General features: G+C 47.2%; 1 pseudogene; it reads left to right on the top strand.

Moving 5' to 3' along the window:
- Positions 1 to 27,174, top strand: part of LOC120024008 — a 151,004-nt pseudogene that overhangs the window by 64,614 nt on the left and 59,216 nt on the right.

Genomic DNA, 27,174 nt, shown 5'->3' with positions numbered 1-27,174 from the left:
AGGTAGTGTGCCTTCCTCCTGCAAGGTAGAGTGCCCTCCCCCTGCTAGGTAGAGTGTGCCCTCCCCCTGCTAGGTAGAGTGTGCCCTCCCCCTGCTAGGTAGAGTGTGCCCTCCCCCTGCTAGGTAGAGTGTGCCCTCCTCCTGCTAGGTAGAGTGTGCCCTCCTCCTGCTAGGTAGAGTGTGCCCTTCACCTGCTACTGTAGGTAAAGTGTGCCCTGCTCCTGCTAGGTGGTGTGCCGTCCTCCTGCAAGGTAGAGTGCCCCCCCCCTCTGCTAGGTAGAGTGTGCCCTCCTCCTGCTAGGTAGAGTGTGCCCTTCTCCTGCTACTGTAGGTAGAGTGTGCCCTTCTCCTGCTACTGTAGGTAGAGTGTGCCCTTCTCCTGCTACTGTAGGTAGAGTGTGCCCTCCTCCTGCAAGGTAGTGTGCCCTCACCCTGCAGGTAGAGTGTGCCCTCCTCCTGCTATTGCAGGTAGAGTGTGCCCTCCTCCTGCAAGGTAGAGTGCCTTCCCCCTGCTAGGTAGAGTGTGCCTTCCTCCTGCTACTGTAGGTAGAGTGTGCCCTCCTCCTGCTACTGCAGGTAGAGTGTGCCCTTCTCCTGCTACTGCAGGTAGAGTGTGCACTCCTCCTGCTACTGCAGGTAGAGTGTGCCCTCCTCCTTCTACTGTAGGTAGAGTGTGCCCTCCTCCTGCTACTGAAGGTAGAGTGTGCCCTCCTCCTGCTACTGAAGGTAGAGTGTGCCCTCCTCCTGCTACTGAAGGTAGAGTGTGCCCTCCTCCTGCTACTTTAGGTAGAGTGTGCCCTCCTCCTGTAGGTAGAGTTTGCCCTTCTCCTGCTACTGTAGGTAGAGTTTCCCCTCCTCCTGCTAGGTTGAGTGTGCCCTCCTCCTGCTAGGTATAATGTGCCCTTCCTCCTGCTAGGTAGAGTGTGCCGTCCGCCTGCAAGGTAGAGTGCCCCCCCCCCCCTTCTGCTAGGTAGAGTGTGGTGCCCTCCTCCTGCTAGGTAGAGTGTGCCCTTCTCCTGCTACTGTAGGTGAAGTGTGCCCTGCTCCTGCTAGGTAGTGTGCCCTCCTCCTGCAAGGTAGAGTGCCCTCCCCCTGCTAGGTAGAGTGTGCCCTCCTCCTGCTACTGTAGGTAGAGTGTGCCCTTCTCCTGCTACTGTAGGTAGAGTGTGCCCTTCTCCTGCTACTGTAGGTAGAGTGTGCCCTCCTCCTGCAAGGTAGTGTGCCCTCACCCTGCAGGTAGAGTGTGCCCTCCTCTTGCTACTGCAGGTAGAGTGTGCCCTCCTCCTGCAAGGTAGAGTGCCTTCCCCCTGCTAGGTAGAGTGTGCCTTCCTCCTGCTACTGTAGGTAGAGTGTGCCCTCCTCCTGCTACTGTAGGTAGAGTGTGCCCTCCTCCTTCTACTGTAGGTAGTGTGCCCTCCTCCTGCTACTGCAGGTAGCGTGTGCCCTTCTCCTGCTACTTTAGGTAGAGTGTGCCCTCCTCCTGCTACTGAAGGTAGAGTGTGCCCTCCTCCTGCTACTGCAGGTAGAGTTTGCCCTCCTCCTGTAGGTAGAGTTTGCTCTCCTCCTGCTACTGTAGGTAGAGTTGTCCCTCCTCCTGCTAGGTTGAGTGTGCCCTCCTCCTGCTAGGTAGAATGTGCCCTTCCTCCTGCTAGGTAGAGTGTGCCCTTCCTCCTGCTAGGTAGAGTGTGCTTTCCTCCTGCTAGGTAGAGTGTGCTTTCCTCCTGCTAGGTAGAGTGCTCCTTCCTCCTACTAGGTAGAGTGCTCCTTCCTCCTGCTAGGTAGAGTGTGCTTTCCTCCTGCTAGGTAGAGTGCTCCTTCCTCCTACTAGGTAGAGTGCTCCTTCCTCCTACTAGGTAGAGTGCCCTCCTCCTGCTAGGTAGAGTGCCCTCTTCCTGCTAGGTAGAGTGCCCTCTTCCTGCTAGGTAGAGTGCCCTGCTCCTGCTAGGTAGAGTGCCCTGGTCTTGCTAGGTAGAGTGCCCTCTTCCTGCTAGGTAGAGTGCCCTGCTCCTGCTAGGTAGAGTGCCCTGCTCCTGCTAGGTAGAGTGCCCTCCTACTGCAAGGTAGAGTGCCCTCATCCTGCTAGGTAGAGTGCCCTCATCCTGCTAGGGAGAGTGTGCTTTCCTCCTGCTAGGTAGAGTGCCCTCTTCCTGCTAGGTAGAGTGCCCTGCTCCTGCTAGGTAGAGTGCCCTGCTCCTGCTAGGTAGAGTGCCCTGCTCCTGCTAGGTATAGTGCTCTCCTACTGCAAGGTAGAGTGCCCTCATCCTGCTAGGTAGAGTGTCCTGCTCCTGCTAGGTAGAGTGCCCTGCTCCTGCTAGGTAGAGTGCTTTCTCCTGCTAGGTAGAGTGCCCTGCTCCTGCTAGGTAGAGTGCCCTGCTCCTGCTAGGTAGAGTGCCCTGCTCCTGCTAGGTAGAGTGCCCTCCTCCTGCTAGGTAGAGTGCCCTCCTCCTGCTAGGTAGAGTGCCCTCCTCCTGCTAGGTAGAGTGTGCTTTCCTCCTGCTAGGTAGAGTGCTCCTTCCTCCTGCTAGGTAGAGTGCTCCTTCCTCCTGCTAGGTAGAGTGCCCTGCTCCTGCTAGGTAGAGTGCCCTGCTCCTGCTAGGTAGAGTGCCCTGCTCCTGCTAGGTAGAGTGTGCTTTCCACCTACTAGGTAGAGTGCCCTGGTCCTGCTATGTAGAGTTCCTTCCTCCTACTAGGTAGAGTGCCCTCCTCCTGCTAGGTAGAGTGCCCTCTTCCTGCTAGGTAGAGTGCCCTGCTCCTGCTAGGTAGAGTGCCCTGGTCTTGCTAGGTAGAGTGCCCTCTTCCTGCTAGGTAGAGTGCCCTGCTCCTGCTAGGTAGAGTGCCCTGCTCCTGCTAGGTAGAGTGCCCTGCTCCTGCTAGGTAGAGTGCCCTCCTACTGCAAGGTAGAGTGCCCTCATCCTGCTAGGTAGAGTGCCCTGCTCCTGCTAGGTAGAGTGCCCTCCTCCTGCAAGGTAGAGTGCCCTCCTCCTGCTAGGGAGAGTGTGCTTTCCTCCTGCTAGGTAGAGTGCCCTCTTCCTGCTAGGTAGAGTGCCCTGCTCCTGCTAGGTAGAGTGCCCTGCTCCTGCTAGGTAGAGTGCCCTGCTCCTGCTAGGTAGAGTGCCCTGCTCCTGCTAGGTATAGTGCTCTCCTACTGCAAGGTAGAGTGCCCTCATCCTGCTAGGTAGAGTGTCCTGCTCCTGCTAGGTAGAGTGCCCTGCTCCTGCTAGGTTGAGTGCCCTCCTCCTGCTAGGTAGAGTGCCCTGCTCCTGCTAGGTAGAGTGCCCTGCTCCTGCTAGGTAGAGTGCCCTCCTCCTGCTAGGTAGAGTGCCCTGCTCCTGCTAGGTAGAGTGCCCTGCTCCTGCTAGGTAGAGTGCTCCTTCCTTCTAATAGGTAGAGTGTGCCCTTCCTCCTGCTAGGTAGAGTGTGCTTTCTCCTGCTAGGTAGAGTGTGCTTTCCTCCTGCTAGGTAGAGTGCCCTCTTCCTGCTAGGTAGAGTGCTCCTTCCTCCTGCTAGGTAGAGTGCCCTGCTCCTGCTAGGTAGAGTGCCCTGCTCCTGCTAGGTAGAGTGCCCTGCTCCTGCTAGGTAGAGTGTGCTTTCCACCTACTAGGTAGAGTGCCCTGGTCCTGCTATGTAGAGTTCCCTCCTCCTGCAAGGTAGAGTGCCCTCCTCCTGCTAGGTAGAGTGCCCTGCTCCTGCTAGGTAGAGTGCACTCCTCCTGCTAGGTAGTGTGCCCTCCTCCTGCAAGGTAGTGCCCTCCTCCTGGTAGGTAGTGGGCCTTGCTCCTGCTAGGTAGTGTGCCCTCCTCCTGCAAGGTAGAGTGCCCTCCTCCTGCTAGGTAGAGTGTGCCCTCCCCCTGCTAGGTAGTGTGCCCTCCTTCTGCTAGGTAGAGTAACCTCCTCCTGCTACTGCAGGTAGAGTGTGCCCCCCTCCTGCTACTGTAGGTAGAGTGTGCCCTTCCTCCTGCAAGGTAGAGTGCCCTCCCCCTGCTAGGTAGAGTAACCTCCTTCTGCTAGGTAGAGTAACCTCCTCCTGCTACTGCAGGTAGAGTGTGCCCCCCTCCTGCTACTGTAGGTAGAGTGTGCCCTCCTCCTGCTAGGTAGAGTGTGCCCTCCCCCTGCTAGGTAGTGTGCCCTCCTTCTGCTATGTAGAGTAACCTCCTCCTGCTACTGCAGGTAGAGTGTGCCCCCTCCTGCTACTGTAGGTAGAGTGTGCCCTTCCTCCTGCTAGGTAGAGTGTGCTTTTCTCCTGCTAGGTTGAGTGTGCCCTTCCTCCTGCTAGGTAGAGTGTGCTTTCCTCCTACTAGGTAGAGTGCTCCTTCCTCCTGCTAGGTAGAGTGTGCTTTCTCCTGCTAGGTAGAGTATGCTTTCCTCCTGCTAGGTAGAGTGCTCCTTCCTCCTACTAGGTAGAGTGCTCCTTTCTCCTGCTAGGTAGAGTGCTCCTTCCTCCTACTAGGTAGAGTGGTCCTTCCTCCTGCTAGGTAGAGTGCTCCTTCCTCCTACTAGGTAGAGTGCTCCTTCCTCCTGCTAGGTAGAGTGCTCCTTCCTCCTGCTAGGTAGAGTGCTCCTTCCTCCTACTAGGTAGAGTGTGCCCTCTTCCTGCTAGGTAGAGTGCCCTCCTCCTTCTAGGTAGTGCCCTCCTCCTGCTACTGCAGGTAGAGTGTGCCCTCCTCCTGCTACTGTAGGTAGAGTGTGCCCTTCCTCCTGCTAGGTAGAGTGTGCTCTCCTCCTGCTAGGTAGAGTGTGCCCTTCCTCCTGCTAGGTAGAGTGCTCCTTCCTCCTACTAGGTAGAGTGTGCTTTCTCCTGCTAGGTAGAGTGTGCTTTCCTCCTGCTAGGTAGAGTGTGCCCTCCTCCTGCTAGGTAGAGTGCCCTCCTCCTGCTAGGTAGAGTGCCCTGCTCCTGCTAGGTAGAGTGCCCTGCTCCTGCTAGGTAGAGTGCCCTCCTACTGCAAGGTAGAGTGCCCTCCTCCTGCTAGGTAGAGTTCCCTCCTCCTGCTAGGTAGAGTGCCCTGCTCCTGCTAGGTAGAGTGCCCTCCTCCTGCAAGGTAGAGTGCCCTCCTCCTGCAAGGTAGAGTGCCCTCCTCCTGCTAGGTAGAGTGTGCTTTCCTCCTGCTAGGTAGAGTGTGCCCTTCCTCCTGCTAGGTAGAGTGTGCTTTCCTCCTACTAGGTAGAGTGCTCCTTCCTCCTGCTAGGTAGAGTGTGCTTTCCACCTACTAGGTAGAGTGCCCTGCTCCTGCTATGTAGAGTTCCCTCTTCCTGCAAGGTAGAGTGCCCTCCTCCTGCTAGGTAGAGTGCCCTGCTCCTGCTAGGTAGAGTGCACTCCTCCTGCTAGGTAGTGTGCCCTCCTCCTGCTAGGTAGAGTGTGCTTTCCACCTACTAGGTAGAGTGCCCTGCTCCTGCTATGTAGAGTTCCCTCCTCCTGCAAGGTAGAGTGCCCTCCTCCTGCTAGGTAGAGTGCCCTGCTCCTGCTAGGTAGAGTGCACTCCTCCTGCTAGGTAGTGTGCCCTCCTCCTGCTAGGTAGAGTGCCCTCCTCCTTGTAGGTAGTGGGCCTTGCTCCTGCTAGGTAGTGTGCCCTCCTCCTGCAAGGTAGAGTGCCCTCCTCCTGCTAGGTAGAGTGTGCCCTCCCCCTGCTAGGTAGAGTGCCCTCCTTCTGCTAGGTAGAGTGTGCCCTTCTCCTGCTACTGTAGGTAAAGTGTGCCCTCCTCCTGCAAGGTAGAGTGTGCCCTCCTCCTGCTACTGCAGGTAGAGTGTGCCCTCCTCCTGCTACTGTAGGTAGAGTGTGCCCTTCCTCCTGCTAGGTAGACTCTGCTTTCTCCTGCTAGGTAGAGTGTGCTTTCCTCCTACTAGGTAGAGTGCTCCTTCCTCCTGCTAGGTAGAGTGTGCTTTCCTCCTGCTAGGTAGAGTGTGCCCTTCCTCCTGCTAGGTAGAGTGTGCTTTCTCCTGCTAGGTAGAGTGTGCTTTCCTCCTGCTAGGTAGAGTGTGCTTTCTCCTGCTAGGTAGAGTGTGCTTTCCTCCTGCTAGGTAGAGTGTGCCCTCCTCCTGCTAGGTAGAGTGCCCTGCTCCTGCTAGGTAGAGTGCCCTCCTACTGCAAGGTAGAGTGCCCTCCTCCTGCTAGGTAGAGTGCCCTGCTCCTGCAAGGTAGAGTGCCCTCCTCCTGCTAGGTAGAGTGTGCTTTCCTCCTGCTAGGTAGAGTGTGCCTTTCTGACTGGCATTTATAAAGGCTCTCAGGATTTATCCCACAAGAGATTGGTCATTTTAACGGAGATAGGCTCTACGGCTCTGTGCCAAGCAAGTAGAGCCAATACACAAACTCACACATTTACAAACTAAAACACACACACACACACACACTTGTACGTGCGCACACACTAAACTACGTGCCCACCCCTCCCCCCGTAATCAAGAAATCTTCTCTATGCTGGTGATTATGCTGAGTAGACATCTGCAATTGACTCAAGAGCGTTTAGTCTTTATTGGGGCTGACGAAGCGTGGAGCTGAAAAAAACAGCTCTTATTTTATTAGCGATGCATTACCAGAGTTTGGGTTAATGCCAATCTGTGGGGAAATGCATTACGTTTAATTTGGCAACATCAGACTCACAAAGTCTCGGTCAATTATTCACCGGACCATCCCTGTCAGACAGACACTATGGAGAGGAGACAGCCAAAACTTTGGGTTTCTTTGTAGATTTTACTCAAATTTTGTTAATTGTTCATCCAGGTTTGCTGCATTGCCAATCAAGTACAGCTGCTATTCAAACTAATTATGACAATACACCAGATTATTACTTGGAAAAGCTAGTTTACAGTGGATGTATTTATGTATTGGTATTGTTCTAGAAATAAACGGCCAAAGTGCAGTTGAAACAATAACAAAGCGGACACCCCACCACTGTTTTGGTAAAAAGCTTATGGATGGGGCTGGAGAAATGTAACCACTCTCAAAATCCTAGCCAGATCTATGGATACAAGGACTGGCCATCCATCGTATCACAGAGATTTATATGTGGCTATATAGTGTTTGTTACACATTTATGTTCTTTACAAACATTGGAGTAAAACAAGTTTATATTTTGGGTTCTGATGGGGTACAATAGTTAAACTAAGCTCATGAGGCTTTTATAAGATATATTCTTCAAGAACCAATGGGTACATATCATTAATTTATAAGTCAGGAAATGTATGTAGCATCTGCGGATTGGCCCTTTAAAGAATGGATTCATTAATTTGCTGTATGTTAACCCTATAAACCTAAATAACCTACTGTACATTCCCAGGGCTGTACTGACCACACCACCGGATTCCACTGTGATGAATGTATCCCTGGATTACATGGGGAAGCTAACAAGGGAACGCCGAATGACTGCCAGCCCTGCGCCTGCCCCCTCAACATCCCGTCCAACAAGTATGTCATCACTTGTCATATGGAATTTAATACGGCACTTAATTTAATACGGCACTTAATCAGAACCCTTATCTAGCCACACTGACCTCTATCTATAATGCATTATCGTCGCATAATAGCTTTTATTTTCTCATCACGATTCTAATCCTTAGTCACTTTAATGTTTTATTTAGGGCTGATGGTGCTGTCGACTAGCTCTGTTGTTTTTCCACAATGTTGAGGTCGCTGACTTGCGAACAGGGCCAGAGACAATCGCTTTAGTCAGGCACTGGTAATGGGTGGTAATCCCCTGGTGGTCAAAGTGGGGCGGCACGCCCCGTGCCAGGACTGGAGCAGCTTAGCATTCCTCTACACTAGGCCACAGCGGTAAAACTACCCCCCCCCCCCCCCCCCCCCCGACATTCTCAAAGGGCAGTGCTACCCCATTGTTCCTGGTCCTGGGATCCAGTGCTGTATGAAATAGACCGGCCACTCATTCAATCAGATCTCGGTCAGGAACCTGGAACCTGACCCAACAGCCAGCCCAGCCAGCTCAACTCGTCTCTCTATCTTTGGGATCAGGAGGAGGACAGGAGCTGGACTCTCCCTCTTTTTCAACTCAGTGATGCTGTTGTGTTTGTGGGGGTGGGACGATGGGTTTGTTGATACGAGCTTCTTTTCTTTTTCTTCTACTTCCTGTTTCTATTGCTGAAAAACATTGTCGTTTCAGCCCCACCTGCCATGTGGACCCGCGAGGGGAGCTGATATGTGACCGATGGCAGCTGGGGTACACGGGAGCACACTGTGACAGGTGAGTGGCCCAGGCCTCTGTACCCACAGACAAAGGGAGTTAACCCTTGTAGACACAATTATATCACAGCCTTAATCCAGTTGACTTGAGCCGTTCAGGGACCTTTTGTTAGCTTTGTGCTGCTGTTTCGCATTGGTAGATAACCTGCTTTTCCAATGGGTTGTAATCGTTTCTCACTTAGAAATTAAATGGGAATGTCTAAGCATCTTTCTGTATGTCTGTATATAGGTTATAAAGGAAAACACTTGAGTAAATGAGGGATATGAAGTATATTTAAAGCAGGTGCATCCACACAGGTGTGGTTCCTGTGTTAATTAAGGTCCTGAGTCAATTAACATCCCATCATGCTTAGGGTCATGTATAAAAATGCTGGGCAAGACATTATTTTGGTTACCATGGCTATGCTCCCATAGGATGACGATGCCCCCATCCACAGGGCATGAGTGGTCACTGAATGGTTTGATGAGCATGAAAACGATGTAACCATATGCCATGGCCGTCTTAGTCACCAGATCTCAACCCAATTGAATGCTAATGGGAGATTCTGGAACGGTGCCTGAGACTGCGTTTTCCTATACCTACAAATCACCAAATTATGGAATTTATTTCTCGTAGAAGAATGGAGTTGCATCCCTCCAATAGAGTTCCAGACACTTGTAGAATCTATGCCAAGGAGCATTGAAGCTGTTCTGGCTCGTGGTGCCCAATGTCTTATTAAGACACTTTATGTTAGTGTTTCCTTTATTTTGGCAGTTACCTGTATGTAGGCCTATTTTATGCTCTGCTAAATCAAAACCAAACAGAAAGCCATGTCAATAGGTTATAGATAGACCTAAATTTGTCTAAATCATATTTAATGTAATTATATATGGATCACTTCTGAGTTGATTATGCTCATGACTATTGGCAGTTTTAGATTATGTATTGGTCTGTCACTGGTGGCTAGTGGATTTTATAGTTATTCATTACACATGCATGTCAATAGCAGACCCATATGCCACTGTGGTCTTTTCTGGTTTGTCTGTTGATTTCAGTTGCCATATGGTACTGTGTGGCTATGAAAGCCACTCATAAAAGCGTAGAGGCTGCAGAGGGGTTCAGTTGATGTTTCAAAACGCTGGGATCTTTCCCAGAGGCCTCAGTAGACAAAGGACCATCCTCTCTGGAGCAGCGGGAAGATTGATCACTTTGTAGTCGATGCCCACATATCTGTTCTGAGGTCTCTTGATTTCATTTGCATCATAAATACATAAATTTCTCTGCCTCTCTTTCTCTATTTTTCTCTCTCTCCCTCTCTCTATCTCATACTCTGTGGGGACAGAGGGATGGATGGTTGGTGCAGTATTTCTAATTGCTGTGTGGTGGGAGTGGGTTTGCTGCTGCAGGGCTGAGATGGGGGTGAGAGGCACCCCTCTTTATGACCCATGCTCTCTGACAGATGGAGACAGGCTGCTGTGGGCACGCTTGCCATCCCTGTGCCACGCTGCCTGGCAGATGCCTGCACTGCTCTGCTCTTGATCTATAAAGCGAGAGAGTCCAGGTGGGGCAAGGAGGGATTTGGGTTCTGCGGCTCATATGTGGGGACACAAGCCCATTTAGGCTGCTGACAGACAGGATGGGGCCTCATCTATCATGGCTGCCTTAAACAGGGGGCCTGGGGCCCGGGTCTCTGAGAGAGCCGGTGAAGTGAAGGACGTTACAGAGGCGTGCTCTCAGAATGTCCCTCTTCACGCCTGGACCTACAGTACCTCTCTCTAGTATAGTGAGAGTGAACTGATCCCTGGAAGTGGAGCACTGTCTGCCTGATAACAAGGGACGCTCTGCTGCAGGACCAAGGAGGGTTAGTTGGTAATAATAGCTATCACCTCAGCACCGTCAGACTACTGCAATCCCTGAAAACAAATTGTCAGTCGAAGCTAAAAGAGGCGTGTGAAGAGGTCTCTACCCCGCTGGGAGGCCATACTGCAGGGGCCAGGAGTACATTCAGTCAAGTGCAGAGTTGCCAGTAATAAGGTTATTGATTTTGGGGGGAAAAGTCTATCCAGAGAGCAGGGAAATTTTTGGGAAGCTAATCTGAGTGGGCAGGAGAACACATGGAAGCTGTCGATGAGAATACACAACAGTATCTTGGCAGTCGGAAAGATATATAGACACTGCTTTCGATACATAGACACAGACCTCCAAACCTGTGCCTCTTCTCTGTCTGAGTCTCTGAGCTCTCGGAGACAAGCAGACTCAACAGCCTTTCTCAACAGGTTTCTCAAATTCACCCCTTCGCCTGGTTCACTAACTACTTCTCAGATAGAGTTCAGTGTGTCCAATCGGAGGGCCTGTTGTCCGGATCTCTGGCAGTCTCTATGGGGGTGCTACAGGGTTCAATTCTCGGGCCTACTCTTTTCTCTGTATATATCAATGATGTCACTCTTGCTGCGGGTGATTCTTTGATTCACCTCTACGCAGGCGACACCATTCTGTATACATCTGGCCCTTCTTTGAACACTGTGTTAACAAACCTCCAAAGGAGCTTCAACGCCATACAACACTCTTTCCGTGGCCTCCAACTGCTCTCTAATTCTAGTAAAACTAAATGCATGCTCTTCAACCGATTGCTGCCCGCACCCACCCACTAGCATCACTACTCTGGACGATTCTGACTTCCTATTTCGCAAAAACAAAGCCTCCTTCTCTCATGCTGCCAAACTTACCCTCGTAAAACTGACTATCCTACCGATCCTTGACTTCGGCGATGTAATTTACAAATTAGCCTCCAACACTCTACTCAGCAAATTGGATGCAGTCTATCACAGTGCCATCCGTTTTGTCACCAACGCCCCATATACTACCCAGCACTGCGACCTGTATGTTTTCGTTACCTGGTCCTCGCTACATATTTGTCGCCAAACCCACTGGCTCCAGGTCATCTATAAGTCTTTGCTAGGTATAGCTCCGCCTTATCTCAGCTCACTGGTCACCATAGCAACACCCACCCGTAACACACACTCCAGCAGGTATGTGTCACTGGTCATCCCCAAAGCCAACACCTCCTTTGGCCGCCTTTCCTTACAGTTCTCTGCTGCCAATGACTGGAACTTATTGCAAAAATCACTGAAGTTGGAGACTTATATCTCCACTTTAAGGGTCAACTGTCAGAGCAGCTTAACGATCGCTGCAGCTGTACACAGCCCATCTGTAAATAACCCATCCAACCAACTACCTACTTCATCCCCATATTTGTTTTTGTTTTTCTGCTCTTTTGCACACCAGTATTTCTACTTGCACATCCTCATCTGCACATATATCACTCTAGTGTAAATTGCTAAATTGTACTTACTTCACCACTATTGGCCTATTTATTGCCTTACCTCCTTACTTCATTTGCACACACTGTATACAGATTTTACTATTGTGTTATTGACTGTACGTTTGTTTATCCCAACTCTGTGTTGTTGGTTTTGTTGCACTGCTTTGCTTTATCTTGGCCAGGTCACAGTTGTAAATGAGAACTTGTTCTCAACTGGCCTACCTGGTTAAATAAATGTTATTTTTTATTTATTTTTTATTGCGGACAGTCAGAACTGTTGGAGGGATTGTGCGTTCCTGGTGTAACTCGGGCAGTTGTTGTTGCCATCCTGTACCTGTCCCGCAGGTGTGATGTACAGATGTACCGATCCTGTGCAGGTGTTGTTACACGTGGTCTGCCACTGCGAGGACGATCAGCTGTCCGTCCTGTCTCCCTGTAGCGCTGTGTTAGGCGTCTCACAGTACAGACATTGCAATTTATTGCCCTGGCCACATCTGCAGTCCTCATGCTTCTTTGCAGCATGCCTAAGGCACGTTCACGCAGATGAGCAGGGACCCTGGGCATCTTTCTTTTGGTGTTTGTCAGAGTCAGTAGAAAGGCCTCTTTAGTGTCCTAAGTTTTCATAACTGTGACCTTAATTGCCTACCGTCTGTAAGCTGTTAGTGTCTTAATGACCGTTCCACAGGTGCATGTTCATTAATTGTTTATGGTTCATTGAACAAGCATGGGAAACAGTGTTTAAACCCTTTACAATGAAGATCTGTGAAGTTATTTGGATTTTCACGAATTATCTTTGAAAGACAGGGTCCTGAAAAAGGGGCGTTTATATGTGTAGTGTACATTTTGCATGCATAGAATCTCGGCACCCAGACTAGGATGCATGAAATATGTTGATCAGGACTCACTCTGTATGAGGACAGGTTTCCTTTTAAGTGTGTGCTTCCCCATACAGAGAACAGAGTTATCCTAGCTTTGACCTAGATGTCTTCATATTCAACTGGTAGTGCTGTATAGTTTACAGCAGTCCATTGCCCAGTCAGCAGGACACTAAAAGTGCCTGGTATCCCATTTAGTCCGGACCCATGTTTGGCCATGATATCTGCGTTAGTGCTGTCTACTCCCCAAGACACCCGCATGATGGTTCAAATGAAATTACAGACACGTACTCACTGTTCCACGCCAATGGCTCCTTCTCACATAAGACATTCGGAAGCAATAACATATTAAATTAATAAGTCTTCCGCGACTAAAGGAATCCGCTGCGCATGATATTGAATGATTACTTTTCCCATTTGGTATCATGCAGATAGAATGGCGGTGTGGAGATAAGAGTTGTAGAAACCATTTAACAAGGAGGCAATAGATGGAATGTATATCTTTATCAGTACAGAACATGACTGACTTCTGAGGAGATACAGTATATGGCGGGAAAAGCAGGACAGTGCAGATAAGAGTTGGTAGGGGGAATATTGATATTGTCTGTGGCTTCACACGTTTGCCTTTTCAGATTGTTTCTCTGTTTTGACTGCCAATGAAACTGCCTACTGTTTCATGACTGAAGCCATCTAAGTGAAACACTGAGCGGCAGTCATATAAAGCTGTGCATGCTTGATGTGGTTGCTCATTATCCAGTTTCACTACAGACTTGAAAAGGAGCAGAGGCATGGTGGTCATATGTTGATTTCCGTCATTATACTTTAACTCTACTTATGGGAAACACATTCTCCCCAGCTGAGCAGTGATCATTCAGTCCAATACTGTACAGTGCAGTCACTCCTTCCTGCTCAAATTAGTCATGAATGAGCTATACTATAACAACGGTCTGCAGTTATTCCTGGTCAGAAACAAAAACCTCACCCTGTTCCCTCCTTACCTAGAACTAGGGCCCAGATGTTCTCCTGGTCATCTCATACAGTATGGTAAGGAAACACTCAGGGTCCTAGCCACCAGTCTTGATTTCCCGCTCCCTCTCTGGTCACTGTAGATACACCAATGGCTACTTTGGTCAGCCGGTGGTTAAGGGGGACTTGTGCCAGCCCTGCCAGTGTAACGGTAACCTGAACCTGGCCTCACCGCGGAGCTGCGACCCCATCACCGGCTCCTGTCTGAGGTGTAGGGGTTCTACGGGGGAACCACCTGCGACACCTGCCAACGTGAGTATAAGAGGTACATGAGTATCAGAGCCTGCAGTGCATTAAAACCCCTGTTCCTGCCTGACTGTCTGAGTCTCCTGTGAAGAGCGGGGTGTTGCTTTATGTTATGGAGCGCTGCCCGCCTGCCAGACAGCCTGTATGCCAGATGTACCAGTGTGTTTGAGAATGTTTGGCTTTGAGAAGATAAATTAGGATGGAGAGAGAGAGAAGACTGAGATGTGCAGGTGGTGACTGTCTGTGTAAATCCACATAAACAACCTGTGTTGAATCACAAACTTCAATGCCTGGCCCATAACAGTTTATCATTCATCTGCCTCTCCGTTCTCTGCAGTGCAGTCTGCTCTGTTGATTATGTCTGAAGATAACTAATTAGTCTCCGTTTACCAAAATATCCCATTTCACTATAATGCCAAGTTAATTAAAAATACATTACAGCTTATAGCCAAATGGGTTATTGATATATAACTCGATATACTGTAACGATTCTCTTCTTCTTCCAATGAGGAATATGAAGGATCGGACCAAAATGCAGCGTGGTAAGTGTCCATGTTACATTTATTAACTGAACACGGGAAAAAGACAAAAAATAACAAAGTGAATGACAACAAAAATCGAAACAGTCCTGAATGGTGAAACAAACACAAAAACAGGAAACAACTACCCACAAACACAGGTGGGAACAGGCTACCTAAGTATGGTTCTCAATCAGAGACAACGATTGACAGCTGCTTCTGATTGGGAACCATACTAGGCCAAACACAGAAATACAACACATAGAACAAAACATAGAATATAGAACATAGAATGCCCACCCCAACTCACGCCCCGACCAAACCAAAATAAAGACATAAAAAAGGAACTAAGGTCAAAACGTGACATATACACATGCAATACAATAAGATGATTCATATAGAGAAAATATAGAGGTATTGATAGTTATTGATAGTATATGAAAACTAGAGACAAGGTAGAGCTCAAAAGCTAAACATGCAGTTAGGCCTAATGCCTAAAGGAATTCTTCAAGAGAATGGAATGGCTGCCATCATCTGCATGGTTAAAAGCTCTGCAGCAAAAAACACTACTTCCATTTGAATGAAATCTATCGAGGTTGGTGAGAAGAAGTACATTTTCTCTGAAATAGTCTGGCAGTCCTAACTGATTCAAGTGGTGGTGGTGAGGCATGGGGCGGAGATGGAGTAATCAACATTAGGAATGCAGAAACAGGGCCGCAGTTGGTGCAAATTGCCGACACTATAATGGTGACAGGGAAACTGCTCGTAGTGTTTCATTAAAAACAAGTTGATGATCATTGTCACAGATCGCTGCGACATAATGTGGCTGACGCACAGTGTGATCTTGATGTTGATTTCAGTGTGTGATGAAACCATCAACCTGACCCGTTCTCTCTCTCTCTCTCTCTCTCTCTCTCTGACAGCCACAATTAAAAACTTGACCCATCCTAGATCCCATCTGGACTCCATGCTGTCAGAATGAGGAGAAAGAAGGAAAGGAAAAAAGCAGCTGTCTCCTCCAACCAGTCCTATAGGAAACTATCTGTGATGTCCCCGCAAACCAGTCCTATAGGAAACCAGCTGATGTCCCCACCAACCAGTCCTATAGGAAACCATCTTTGATGTCCACGCCAACCAGTCCTATAATAAACCATCTGATGTCCCCGCCAACCAGTCCTATTGGAAACCATCTGTGATGTCCCCTCCAACCAGTCCTATAGGAAACCATCTGTGATGTCCCCTCCAACCAGTCCTATAGGAAACCATCTGTGATGTCCCCTTCAACCAGTCCTATAGGAAACCATCTGTGATGTCCCCTCCAACCAGTCCTATAGGAAACCATCTGTGATGTCCCCTCCAACCAGTCCTATAGGAAACCATCTGTGCTGTCCCCTCCAACCAGTCCTATAGGAAACCATCTGTGCTGTCCCCTCCAACCAGTCCTATAGGAAACCATCTGTGCTGTCCCCTCCAACCAGTCCTATAGGAAACCATCTGTGCTGTCCCCTCCAACCAGTCCTACAGGAAACCATCTGTGAGGTCCCCTCCAACCAGTCCTATAGGAAACCATCTGTGATGTCCCCTCCAACCAGTCCTACAGGAAACCATCTGTGATGTCCCCTCCAACCAGTCCTACAGGAAACCATCTGTGATGTCCCCTCCAACCAGTCCTACAGGAAACCATCTGTGATGTCCCCTCCAACCAGTCCTACAGGAAACCATCTGTGAGGTCCCCTCCAACCAGTCCTATAGGAAACCATCTGTGATGTCCCCTCCAACCAGTCCTATAGGAAACCATCTGTGATGTCCCCTCCAACCAGTCCTACAGGAAACCATCTGTGATGTCCCCTCCAACCAGTCCTACAGGAAACCATCTGTGATGTCCCCTCCAACCAGTCCTACAGGAAACCATCTGTGATGTCCCCGCTAACCAGTCCTATAGGAAACCATCTGTGCTTGCGTTTTCTCTGCAGATCACTAGGACTTTTTCAAGTAAATAATGAGCCAGTTATACAATGCAAATGTGTTCCTATGTCTAGCAATCTGCAAGCTGTTGGATTTGCATACTATGTATGAGTTGAGGATAGTAGACAGTAGTACAACACAGGAATAGGACAGAAGAGGACATGGTTGTACTGTACCTTTAGCTTTATCTGAGAGGACTTGGCTGGGGCTGAACTTAGACTGTTCCTTTTTAAATCTGATAATATCCAACCCATCTCCTCCCCTCCTCCTCTCGTCTGTCTGCAGGGTGCCAGCGTCACAACGCAGAACTGCTTTAACTCAGTGACATTTGTGGGTTTTCAAGCAGGAACTGCTCTTTCAAGTCTTGCCACAACATCTCAATTGGGATTAGATCCTGACTTTGACTAGGCCATTCTAAAACTTGAAATGTGTTGCTTTTTAACCATTTTTATGTAGACTTGATTGTGTGTTTTGGATCATTGTCTTGCTGCATGACCCAGTAGCACTTCAGCTTCAGCTCACTGACGGATGGCCTGACATTCTCCTGTAGAATTCTCTGATACAGAGCAGAATTCATGGTTCCTTCTATTAAAGTCGTCCAGGTCCTGAGGCAGCAAAGCATCCCAAAACATCACACGACATCCAACATGCTTGACCATTGGTATGAGGTTCTTACTGTGGAATGCAGTGTTTGGTTTTCGACAGGCATAATGGGACCCATGTCATCCTTGCACAGGAAGTCCAGGGCCCAGGGCCGTGAGTTCAGACTCAGGGCCGTGAGCTTTGTGTTGAGCTTAGAGGGCACTATGGTATTGAAGGCTGAGCTGTAGTCGATGAACAGCATCCTCACATGTGCATTCCTTTTGTCCAGATGGCTGAGGGCAGTGTGCAGTGTACAATGGCAATTGTGTCATCAGTGGATCTGTCAGGGCGGTAGGTGAATTTGAGAGGGTCGAGTGTGTCAGGGAGGGAGGAGGTGATGTGATCTTTGACTAGCTTCTCGAAGCACTTCATGATGACGGAGGTGAGTGCTACGGGTCGGTAGTCATTCAGTTCAGTTACTTTCCCTTACTTGGGCACTGGGATGATAGTGGACATCTTGAAGCAGCTGGGGATTGTGCTAGCAGATATCCATAGACTTGCTTTCTGACCTGATTTTGCCAAACCTGATTTTACAGAGAGCTGTGTCTCAAGTCAAGGACGTAGAGAGGCCGGTGTTAGCAAGACTAGGTTTTACCTGCGCCTGTTACTGAATAGCCATATGTGATAGACTGTACATGTATTTATTTCTATTTAACACCTCTTGACGCTATGGGTCAGATAAAAAATTTTTTTTAAATAACGTTCCCAAGGTAAACGGACTATTTCTCAGGTCCAGATAGTAGAATATGCATATAATTTACAGATTAGGATAGAAAATACTCCAAAGTTTCCAAAACTGTCAAAATATTGTAAATGACATCACCAAAGTCAAGGATCGGTAGGATGGTCAGTTTTACGAGGGTATGTTTGGCAGCATGAGTGAAGGATGCTTTGTTGCGAAATAGCAAGCCGATTCTACATTTCATTTTGGATTGGAGATGCTTAATGTGAGTCTGGAAGGAGAGTTTACAGTCTAACCAGACACCTAGGTATTTGTAGTTGTACACATATTCTCAGTCAGAACCGTCCAGAGTAGTGATGCTAGACAGGCGGGCAGGTGCGGGCAGCGATCGGTTGAGGAGCATGCATTTAGTTTTACTGTCACGCCCTGACCATAGATTTCTTTGTATGTTTCTATTTTTTGTTTGGTCAGGGTGTGATGTGGGTGGGCATTCTATGTTTGTATGTCTATGTTGTCTATTTCTTTGTGTTTGGCCGTGTGTGGTTCTCAATCAGAGGCAGCTGTCTATCGTTGTCTCTGATTGAGAACCATATTTAGGTAGCCTGTTTTCCCACTTTGAGTTGTGGGGGATTATTTTCTGTTTAGTGTTTTTCGTCACCTTACAGGACTGTTCTTTGTCGTTTTTGTTGTTTGTTCAGTGTTCAGTTGTTTAATTAAAATAATGAACACTTACGACGCTGCACCTTGGTCCTCCTCTCCTTCTCCCGACGACGAACATTACATTTACTTGCTTTTAAGAGCAGTTGAAGGCCACGGAAGGAGAGTTGTATGGCATTGAAGCTCGTCTGGAGGTTTGTTAACACAATGTCCAAAGAAGGGCCAGAAGTATACAGAATGGTGTCGTTTGTGTAGAGGTGGATCAGAGAATCACCAGCAGCAAGAGCGACATCATTGATGTATACAGAGAAAAGAGTCGGCCCGAGAACCCTGTGGCACCCCCATAGAGACTCCCAGTACATAATAACATATATTTGAAATGAGCTAGTCCTATATACATATATGAGCTAGCTATAAGGCTACTGTATGAATGTATATTCATTATTATGTACAATATGTATAGGTAACTGCCAAAATAAAAGAAACGGCAACATAAAGTGTCTTGAAACCTCTACCACTTCTCTCTCCCGGATCCGGGATCCTCCTCATCAAAAAAGCTGACTAGCATAGCCTAGCTTAACGGGACAGGGATATCATATAATATAATTTTCATGAAATCACAAGTCCAATACAGCAAATGAAAGATAAACATCTTGTGAATCCAGCCATCATTTCCGATTTTTAAAATGTTTTACAGCGAAAACACAATATGTATTTCTATTAGCTAACCACAATAGCCAAAGACTCAACCGCATATTTTCACCATGTTTCTACCGCATAGGTAGCTTTCACAAAACCAACAAAATAGAGATATAATTAGTCACTAACCAAGAAACAACTTCATCAGATGACAGTCTTATAACATGTTATACAATACATTTATGTTTTGTTCGAAAAATGTGCATATTTGAGGTATAAATCATAGTTTTACATTGCAGCTACCATCACAAATAGCACCGAAGCAGCCAGAATAATTACAGAGAGCAACGTGAAATACCTAAATACTCATCATAAAACATTTATGAAAAATACATGGTGTACAGCAAATGAAAGATAAACATCTTGTGAATCCAGCCAATATTTCCGATTTTTTTAAGTGTTTTACAGCGAAAACACAATATAGAATTATATTAGCTTACCACAATAGCCAAACACACAAATGCATTTATTCACCGCAAAAGGTAGCTATCGCAAAAACCAGCAAAAGATATAAAATTAATCACTAACCTTGAATAACTTCATCAGATGACAGTCTTATAACATCAGGTTATACAATACACTTATGTTTTGTTCGAAAATGTGCATATTTAGAGCTACAAATCCTGATTATACATTGTGAATACGTAGCATCGATTCACCAGAATCTCCAGAGATATTTTGTACACTCACCTAATCTGACCAAAGAACTCATCATAAACTTTACATAAAAATACTTGTTGTATGGCAAATGAAAGATACACTGGTTCTTAATGCAACCGCCGTGTTAGATTTTTAAAAATAACTTTACCATAACAAACAGCTTGCGTTATTGCGAGACAGCGCTCGCCAAAACGGCAGAAAATAGGAATCAACATTTTCCACAGAAATACGAAATAACATCATAAATTGTTCTTTCTTTTGCTGAGCTTCCATCAGAATCTTGTACAAGGAGTCCTTGGTCCAGAATAAATCGTTGTTTGGTTTTAGAATGTCCTTTTCTTCTGTCGAATTCGCGCCAAAAATGCTAGCCAAGGTTGATAACGTTCCCACCCTCTCTTGACGCAAAGAATGGAAAACTCCAAAAGTCCCAATAAACGTTGAATAAACTGATAAAACTGGGTTGAAAAAACCTACTTTACGATTATATTATCACATGTATCAAATAAAATCAGAGCCGGAGATATTCGCCGTGTAAACCGAAAGCTTTTCAGAAGCTAATGTCGAGCTCAGCCTCGCGCCTTGGTAGAGAAAGGAAATTCCTGACCTGCCACTCCAAAAGCTCTTGTTCGACCTCAGATCAAGCTAGACACCCCATTCCACCTTCCACTGCCTGTTGACATCTAGTGGAAGGCGTATGAAGTGCATGCATATCGATAAATATAAGGCAATTGAATAGGTAGGTCCTGAAACAGAGCCCCATTTTCAGAATTTTCACTTCCTGTCTGGAAGTTTGCTGCCAAATGAGTTCTGTTTTACTCACAGATATAATTCAAACAGTTTTAGAAACTTGAGAGTGTTTTCTATCCAATAGTAATAATAATATGCATATTGTATGATCTAGAATAGAGTACGAGGCCGTTTAATTTGGGCACGATTTTTTCCAAAGTGAAAATAGTGCCCCCCTATTGACAAGAAGTTTTTAATAAGACGTTGGGCCATCACGTGCCGCCAGAACAGCTTCAATGTGCCTTTGAATAGATTCTGTGTTTGGAACCCTATCGGAGGTACGCAACACCATTCTTCAACAAGAAATTCCATCTTTTGGTGTTTTGTTGATGGAAAATGCTGTCTCAGGAACCACTCCAGAATCTACATTTCACATTTACATCATTTAGCAGAATTTCAGGAGCAGTTAGGGTTAAGGTCTTTGCTCAAGGTCACATCGACATATTTTTTACCTAGTTGGCTCGGTGATTCGAACCAGCGACCTTTTGGTTAGTGGCCCAAAGCTCTTAAGAGGATACTTTGGGATTTTGGCAATGAGGCCCTTTATCTTCTTCCCCATAGTCAGATGAATTTGTGGATACCATTTTATGTCTCTGTGTCCAGTATGAAGGAAGGTAGAGGTAGTTTCGTGAGCCAATGCTAACTAGCATTAGCGCAAACTGTGGATAGATGGCAGCATTCGTGCAAAACTGAAAGATCGAACCATCGCATTTAACCATGGCAAGGTGACTGGGAATATGGCCGAATAAAAACAGTGTAGTTATTCCCTCCTTGAGGCAATCAAACAGGCAATATGTCAGTATAGAAACAAATTGGAGTCAAAATCCAATGGCTCAGACACAAAACATATGTGGCAGGGTCTACGGACAATCACGGACTACAAAGGGAAAACCAGCGACATCGCGGACATCGCCGTCTTGCTTCCAGACAAGATATACACCTTCTTTGCCCACTTTGAGGAGAACACAGTGCCACCGACGCGGCCCGCTACCTAGGACTGTGGACTCTCCTTCTCCGTAGCCGACATGAGTAAGACATTTAAGCATGTTAACCCTCGTAAGGCTGCCGGCCCAGACAGCAACCTAGCCGCGTCCTCGGAGCATGCGCAGACGAGCTGGCTGGAGTGCTTACGGATATATTCAATCTCTCCCTATCCTAGTCTTCTGTCCCCACATGCTTCAAGATGGCCACCATTGTTCCTGCACCCAAGAAAGCAAAGGTAACTGAACTAAATGACTATCGCCCCATAGCACTCACTTCTGTCATCATGAAGTGCTTTGAGAAACTAGTCAAGGATCATATCACCATTACCTTACCTGACACCCTAGACCCACTTCAATTTGCTTACCGCCCCAAAAAATCCACAGACAATGCAATCTCGATCGCACTGCACACTGCCCTATCCTGTCTGGACAAGAGGAATGCCTATGTAAGAATGCTGTTCATTGACTATAGCTCAGCCTTCAACACCATAGTACACTCCAAGCTCATCACTAAGCTTGAGGCCCTGGGTCTGAACCCTAACCTGTGCAACTGAGCCGCCCCCAGGTGGTGAAGGTAGGAAACAACACCTCCACTTCGCTGATACTCAACACTGGGGCCACACAAGGGTGTGTGCTCAGTCCCCTCCTGTACTCCCTGTTCACCCATGACTGCCTGGCCACGTACACTTCCAACTCAATCATCACGATTGCAGACGACATGACAGTCACGACACGACAGTTGAGCTGTATCACCGCCTGGTATGGCAAATGCACCGCCCACAACAGCAGGGCTCTCCAGAGGGTGGTGCGGTCTGCCGAACGCATCACCGGGGGCAAACTACCTGCCCTCCAGGACACCTACAGCATCTGATGTTACAGGAAGGCCAAAAATATAATCAAGGACAACAACCACCTGAGCCACTGCCTGTTCACCCCGTTATCATCCAGAAGGCAATGTCAGTACAGGTGCATCAAAGCTTGGACCGAAGAGACTGAAAAACAGCTTCTATCTCAAGGCCATCAGACTGTTAAATGGCCATCACTAGCACATTACAGGCTGCTGCCCTATATACATAGACTTGAAATCACTGGACACTTAATAATAATTGGAGCACTAGTCACTTTAATAATGTTTACATATTTTGCATTACTCATTGTCACGCCCTGACCTTAGAGAGCCTTTTATTCTCAAATTGGGTTAGGTCGGGGTGTGACTAGGGTGGGTACTCTAGTTTTGTTATTTCTATGTTGGCCTGGTATGGTTCCCAATCAGAGGCAGCTGTCTATCGTTGTCTCTGATTGGGGATCATATTTAGGCAGCCTTTTCCCACTGGGTTTTTGTGGGATCTTGTTTGTGTATAGTTGCCTTGAGCACTGCATAGCTTCACGTTCGTTTTGTTCTTTATTGTTTTTTGCCGGTTCACGTAATAAAGATGATGAACCCAAACCACGCTGCATTTTGGTCCGATTCTTACAACAACGTTCGTGACAGAAGATCCCACCACAACTGGACCAAGCAGCGTGCCCGGGAGGAGATGGCATCCTGGTCTTTGGAGGAGGTCGATGAGAGAATATCCTGGACTTGGGAGGAAGTCTTGGCAAGACACGAAAGCCTGCCGGGGAAGCAGGCGGAAGCAGCGAAGGAGGGACAGCGATGACGCCGGGGTTCGCGGCCACGACGTAGGCCCAAGAAGCAGCCTCAAAAAGATTTTTGGGGGGGCACACGGGGTGGTCGGCGACGCTGAGGGGTGAGTCAGAGACCATGGAGGAAGCGTTGGATAGATTGAGAGAGAGTAAACGGAGGGGTGAGATAGAGACCTTCGAGGAGTGGTTGGCGAAATGTGAAGAGAGTGAAGCGGAAGAGCTGTTGGTTTGGCTGGAAAGGCAAGACAGTCGCCCTGAGGAGCGTGTTAGCCGTCCGATGCCATCTGTGTCAGCTCCCCGTATTCGTCCTGAGGAGCGTGTCATCTGTCCGGTACCATCTGTGCCAGCTCCACGCACCAGGTCTCCAGTGCGCCTCCACAGCCCAGTACGTCCTGTGCCAGCTCTCCGCACTCGCCTTGAGGAGCATGTTATCGTTCCTGTACAATGTGTGCCGGTTCTACGCACTGTGTCTCCAGTGCGCCTCCACAGCCCGGTACGTCCTGTACCAGGTCCCCGCACTTGCCGTGCGAAGGTTGTCATCTTTCCAGGACACGTTGTGACAGCTCTACACTCTACACTCTATCTCAAGGCCATCAGACTGTTAAATGGCCATCACTAGCACATTAGAGGCTGCTGCCCTATATACATAGACTTGAAATCACTGGACACTTAATAATAATTGGAGCACTAGTCACTTTAATAATGTTTACATATTTTGCATTACTCATTGTCACGCCCTGACCTTAGAGAGCCTTTTATTCTCAAATTGGGGTAGGTCGGGGTGTGACTAGGGTGGGTACTCTAGTTTTGTTATTTCTATGTTGGCCTGGTATGGTTCCCAATCAGAGGCAGCTGTCTATCGTTGTCTCTGATTGGGGATCATATTTAGGCAGCCTTTTCCCACTGGGTTTTTGTGGGATCTTGTTTGTGTATAGTTGCCTTGAGCACTGCATAGCTTCACGTTCGTTTTGTTCTTTATTGTTTTTTGCCGGTTCACGTAATAAAGATGATGAACCCAAACCACGCTGCATTTTGGCCCGATTCTTACAACAACGATCGTGACACTCATCTAATAATATATATACTGTATTCTGTTCTACTGTGCAGTATCTTAGTCTATGCCGCTCTGACATTGCTCGTCCAAATATTGATATATTCTTAATTCCATTCCTTTACTAGATTTGTGTGTATTGTGTGTATTGTTGTGAAATTGTTAGATATTACTTGTTAGATATTACTGCATTGTTAGAGCTAGAAACAAGCATTTTGCTACACCCACAATAACATCTGCTTAAACACGTGTATGTGACCAATAACATTTGATTTGATGTAAAGTCTATAGGTATCTGCGCTAGTTAGAAACTTCCTTCAAACTTCACGCAGAGACATAAAAATGGTATACACGAGTTCATCCGTCTCTGGGGAAGTAGATATCCTGAAGCATAATTTGTTGTTTTATTGATGGTGGTGTAAAATGCTGTTTCAGGCGCCGCTACAGAATCTCCCATAAGAGATCTATTGGGTTGAGCTCTGGTGACTGAGACGGCAATGGCATATGGGTTACATAATCAAAACACTGAGGGACCACTCGTGCCCTGTGGATGGGGGCATTGTCATCCTATGGGGGCATAGCCATGGTAACCAAAATAATGCCCTGCCCAGCATTTTTATACATGACCCTTATCATGATGGGATGCTAATTGCTTAATTAACTCAGGAACCATACCTGTGTCGAAGCAGCTGCTTTCAATATAATTTGTATTCTTTATTTTGGCAGTTACCTGTACCACAGGAGGTTAGTGGTACCTTAATTGGGGAGGACGGGCTCATGGTAACGGCTGGAGCGGAATAGGTTGAATGGTATCCTGCCATTCAGGCCGTTCCTGCCGTTCCTGCCATTATTATGAACCGTCCTCCCCTCATCAGCCTCAACTGACCTGTACATATACAGTCGTGGCCAAAAGTTTTGAGAATGACACAAATATAAATTTTCACAAAGTCTTCTTCCTCAGTTTGTATGATGGCAATTTGCATATACTCCAGAATGTTATTAAGAGTGATCAGATTAATTGCAATTAATTGCAAAGTTCCTATTTGCCATGCAAATGAACTGAATCACAAAAAAAACATTTCCACTGCATTTCAGCCCTGCCACAAAAGGACCAGCTGACATCGTGTCAGTGATTCTCTCATTAACACAGGTGTGAGTGTTGACGAGGACAAGGCTGGAGATCACTCTGTCATGCTGATTGAGCTCGAATAACAGACTGGAAGCTTCAAAAGGAGGGTGGTGCTTGGAATCATTGTTGTTCCTCTGTCAACCATGGTTACCTGCAAGGAAACACGTGCCATCATCATTGCTTTGCACAAAAAGGGCTTCACAGGCAAGGATATTGCTGCCAGTAAGATTGCACCTCAATCAACCATTTATCGGATCATCAAGAAATTCAAGGAGAGCGGTTCAATTGTTGTGAAGAATGCTTCAGGGTGCCCAAGAAAGTCCAGCAAGCGCCAGGACCATCTCCTAAAGTTGATTGAGCTGCGGGATCGGGGCACCACCAGCACAGAGCTTGCTCAGGAATGGCAGCAGGCAGGTGTGAGTGCATCTGCACGCACAGTGAGGCGAAGACTTCTGGAGGATGGCCTGGTGTCAAGAAGGGCAGCAAAGAAGCCACTTCTCTCCAGGAAAAACATCAGGGACAGACTGATATTCTGCAAAAGGTACAGGGATTGGACTGCTGAGGACTGGGGTAAAGTCATTTTCTCTGATGAATTCCCTTTCCGATTGTTTGGGGCATCTGTAAAAAAAGCTTGTCTGGAGAAGACAAGGTGAGCGCTACCATTAGTCCTGTTATGCCAACAGTAAAGCATCCTGAGACCATTCATGTGTGGGGTTGCTTCTCAGCCAAGGGAGTGGGCTCACTCACAATTTTGCCTAAGAACACAGCCATGAATAAAGAATAGTACCAACACATCCTCCAAGAGCAACTTCTCCCAAACATCCAGGAACAGTTTGGTGACGAACAATGCCTTTTCCAGCATGATGGAACACCTTGCGATAAGGCAAAGGTGATAACTAAGTGGCTCGGGGAACAAAATATCAATATTTTGGGTCCATGGCCAGGAAACTCCCCAGACCTTAATCCCATTGAGAACGTGTGGTCAATCCTCAAGAGGCGGGTGGACAAACAAAACCCCACAAATTCTGACAAACTCCAAGCATTGATTATGCAAGAATGGGATGCCATCAGTCAGGATGTGGCCCAGAAGTGAATTGACAGCTTGCCAGGGTGGATTGCAGAGGTCTTGAAAAAGAAGGGTCAACACTGCAAATATTGACTCTTTGCATCAACTTCATGTAATTGTCAATAAAAGCCGTTGACACGTATGAAATGTTTGTAATTATACTTCAGTATTCCATAGTAACATCTGACAAAAATATCTAAAGACACTGAAGCAGCAAACTTTGTGGAAATTAATATTTGTGTCATTCTCAAAACTTTTGGCCACGAATGTACATGCAGTTAGGTGTGAATGTAGAACAGCATTCTTTAGACTGTACATCTAAATGTAATTGTAAATCATTGAGGCATTGAACAAACACTTGAATGCACAATGTGACCCATTCACTTAGGCTGTGTTTACACAGGCAGCCCAATTCGGATCTTTTTTCCACTAATTGGTATTTTGACCAATCACATCAGATCTTTTCACATCACATGTTTTACTGATCTAATTGGTCAAAAGACCAATTAGTTGAAGAAAAGATTAGAATTGGGCTGCCTGTGTTAACACAGCCATACTGTAATCTACATTCTAGAGAGGTGATAGAGGATTCTTGGAAATATCCAGCCCCCACAAGACCCTTCAATCGATGTGATAATAGACAATGACTTTATTATCCCAATGGGGAAATTTGTTGTGGCTCTGTGCATACATAACAACACATAATGGAAGATAGACAAAGAACATATACAGACAGTAAATACTGGTAGAAAAAGTTATGTTCATGAGCGATCAATGATCATCTGTACACTACATACACTATAAACAACAAAACACTCTGTCAACTACAATGTTAGCTGTAGGCCAGCCCGCTGGTCCTATTTGTGGTTTTAAACATTCAGTAGCCTTACTGCCACTGGGACAAAGGATAGTTTGGCCCTATTGTTTGGTGCCCTTGTACGCTATAACGTCGCCCCGAGGAGAGAAGCTCAAATTCCTGGTAAAGAGGATGTCTGGGGTCCATCAGTACCTTGTGGGCTTTTGTGAAGGCTCTAATATCATAAATTACCTCCAGCCCC

The sequence above is a fragment of the Salvelinus namaycush genome, chromosome 29 (assembly GCF_016432855.1).
Source record: "Salvelinus namaycush isolate Seneca chromosome 29, SaNama_1.0, whole genome shotgun sequence".
Taxonomy (NCBI): Eukaryota; Metazoa; Chordata; class Actinopteri; order Salmoniformes; family Salmonidae; genus Salvelinus; species Salvelinus namaycush.
The sequence above is the reverse complement of the archived record's forward strand: the minus strand, read 5'-3'. Positions and strand labels throughout refer to the sequence as shown.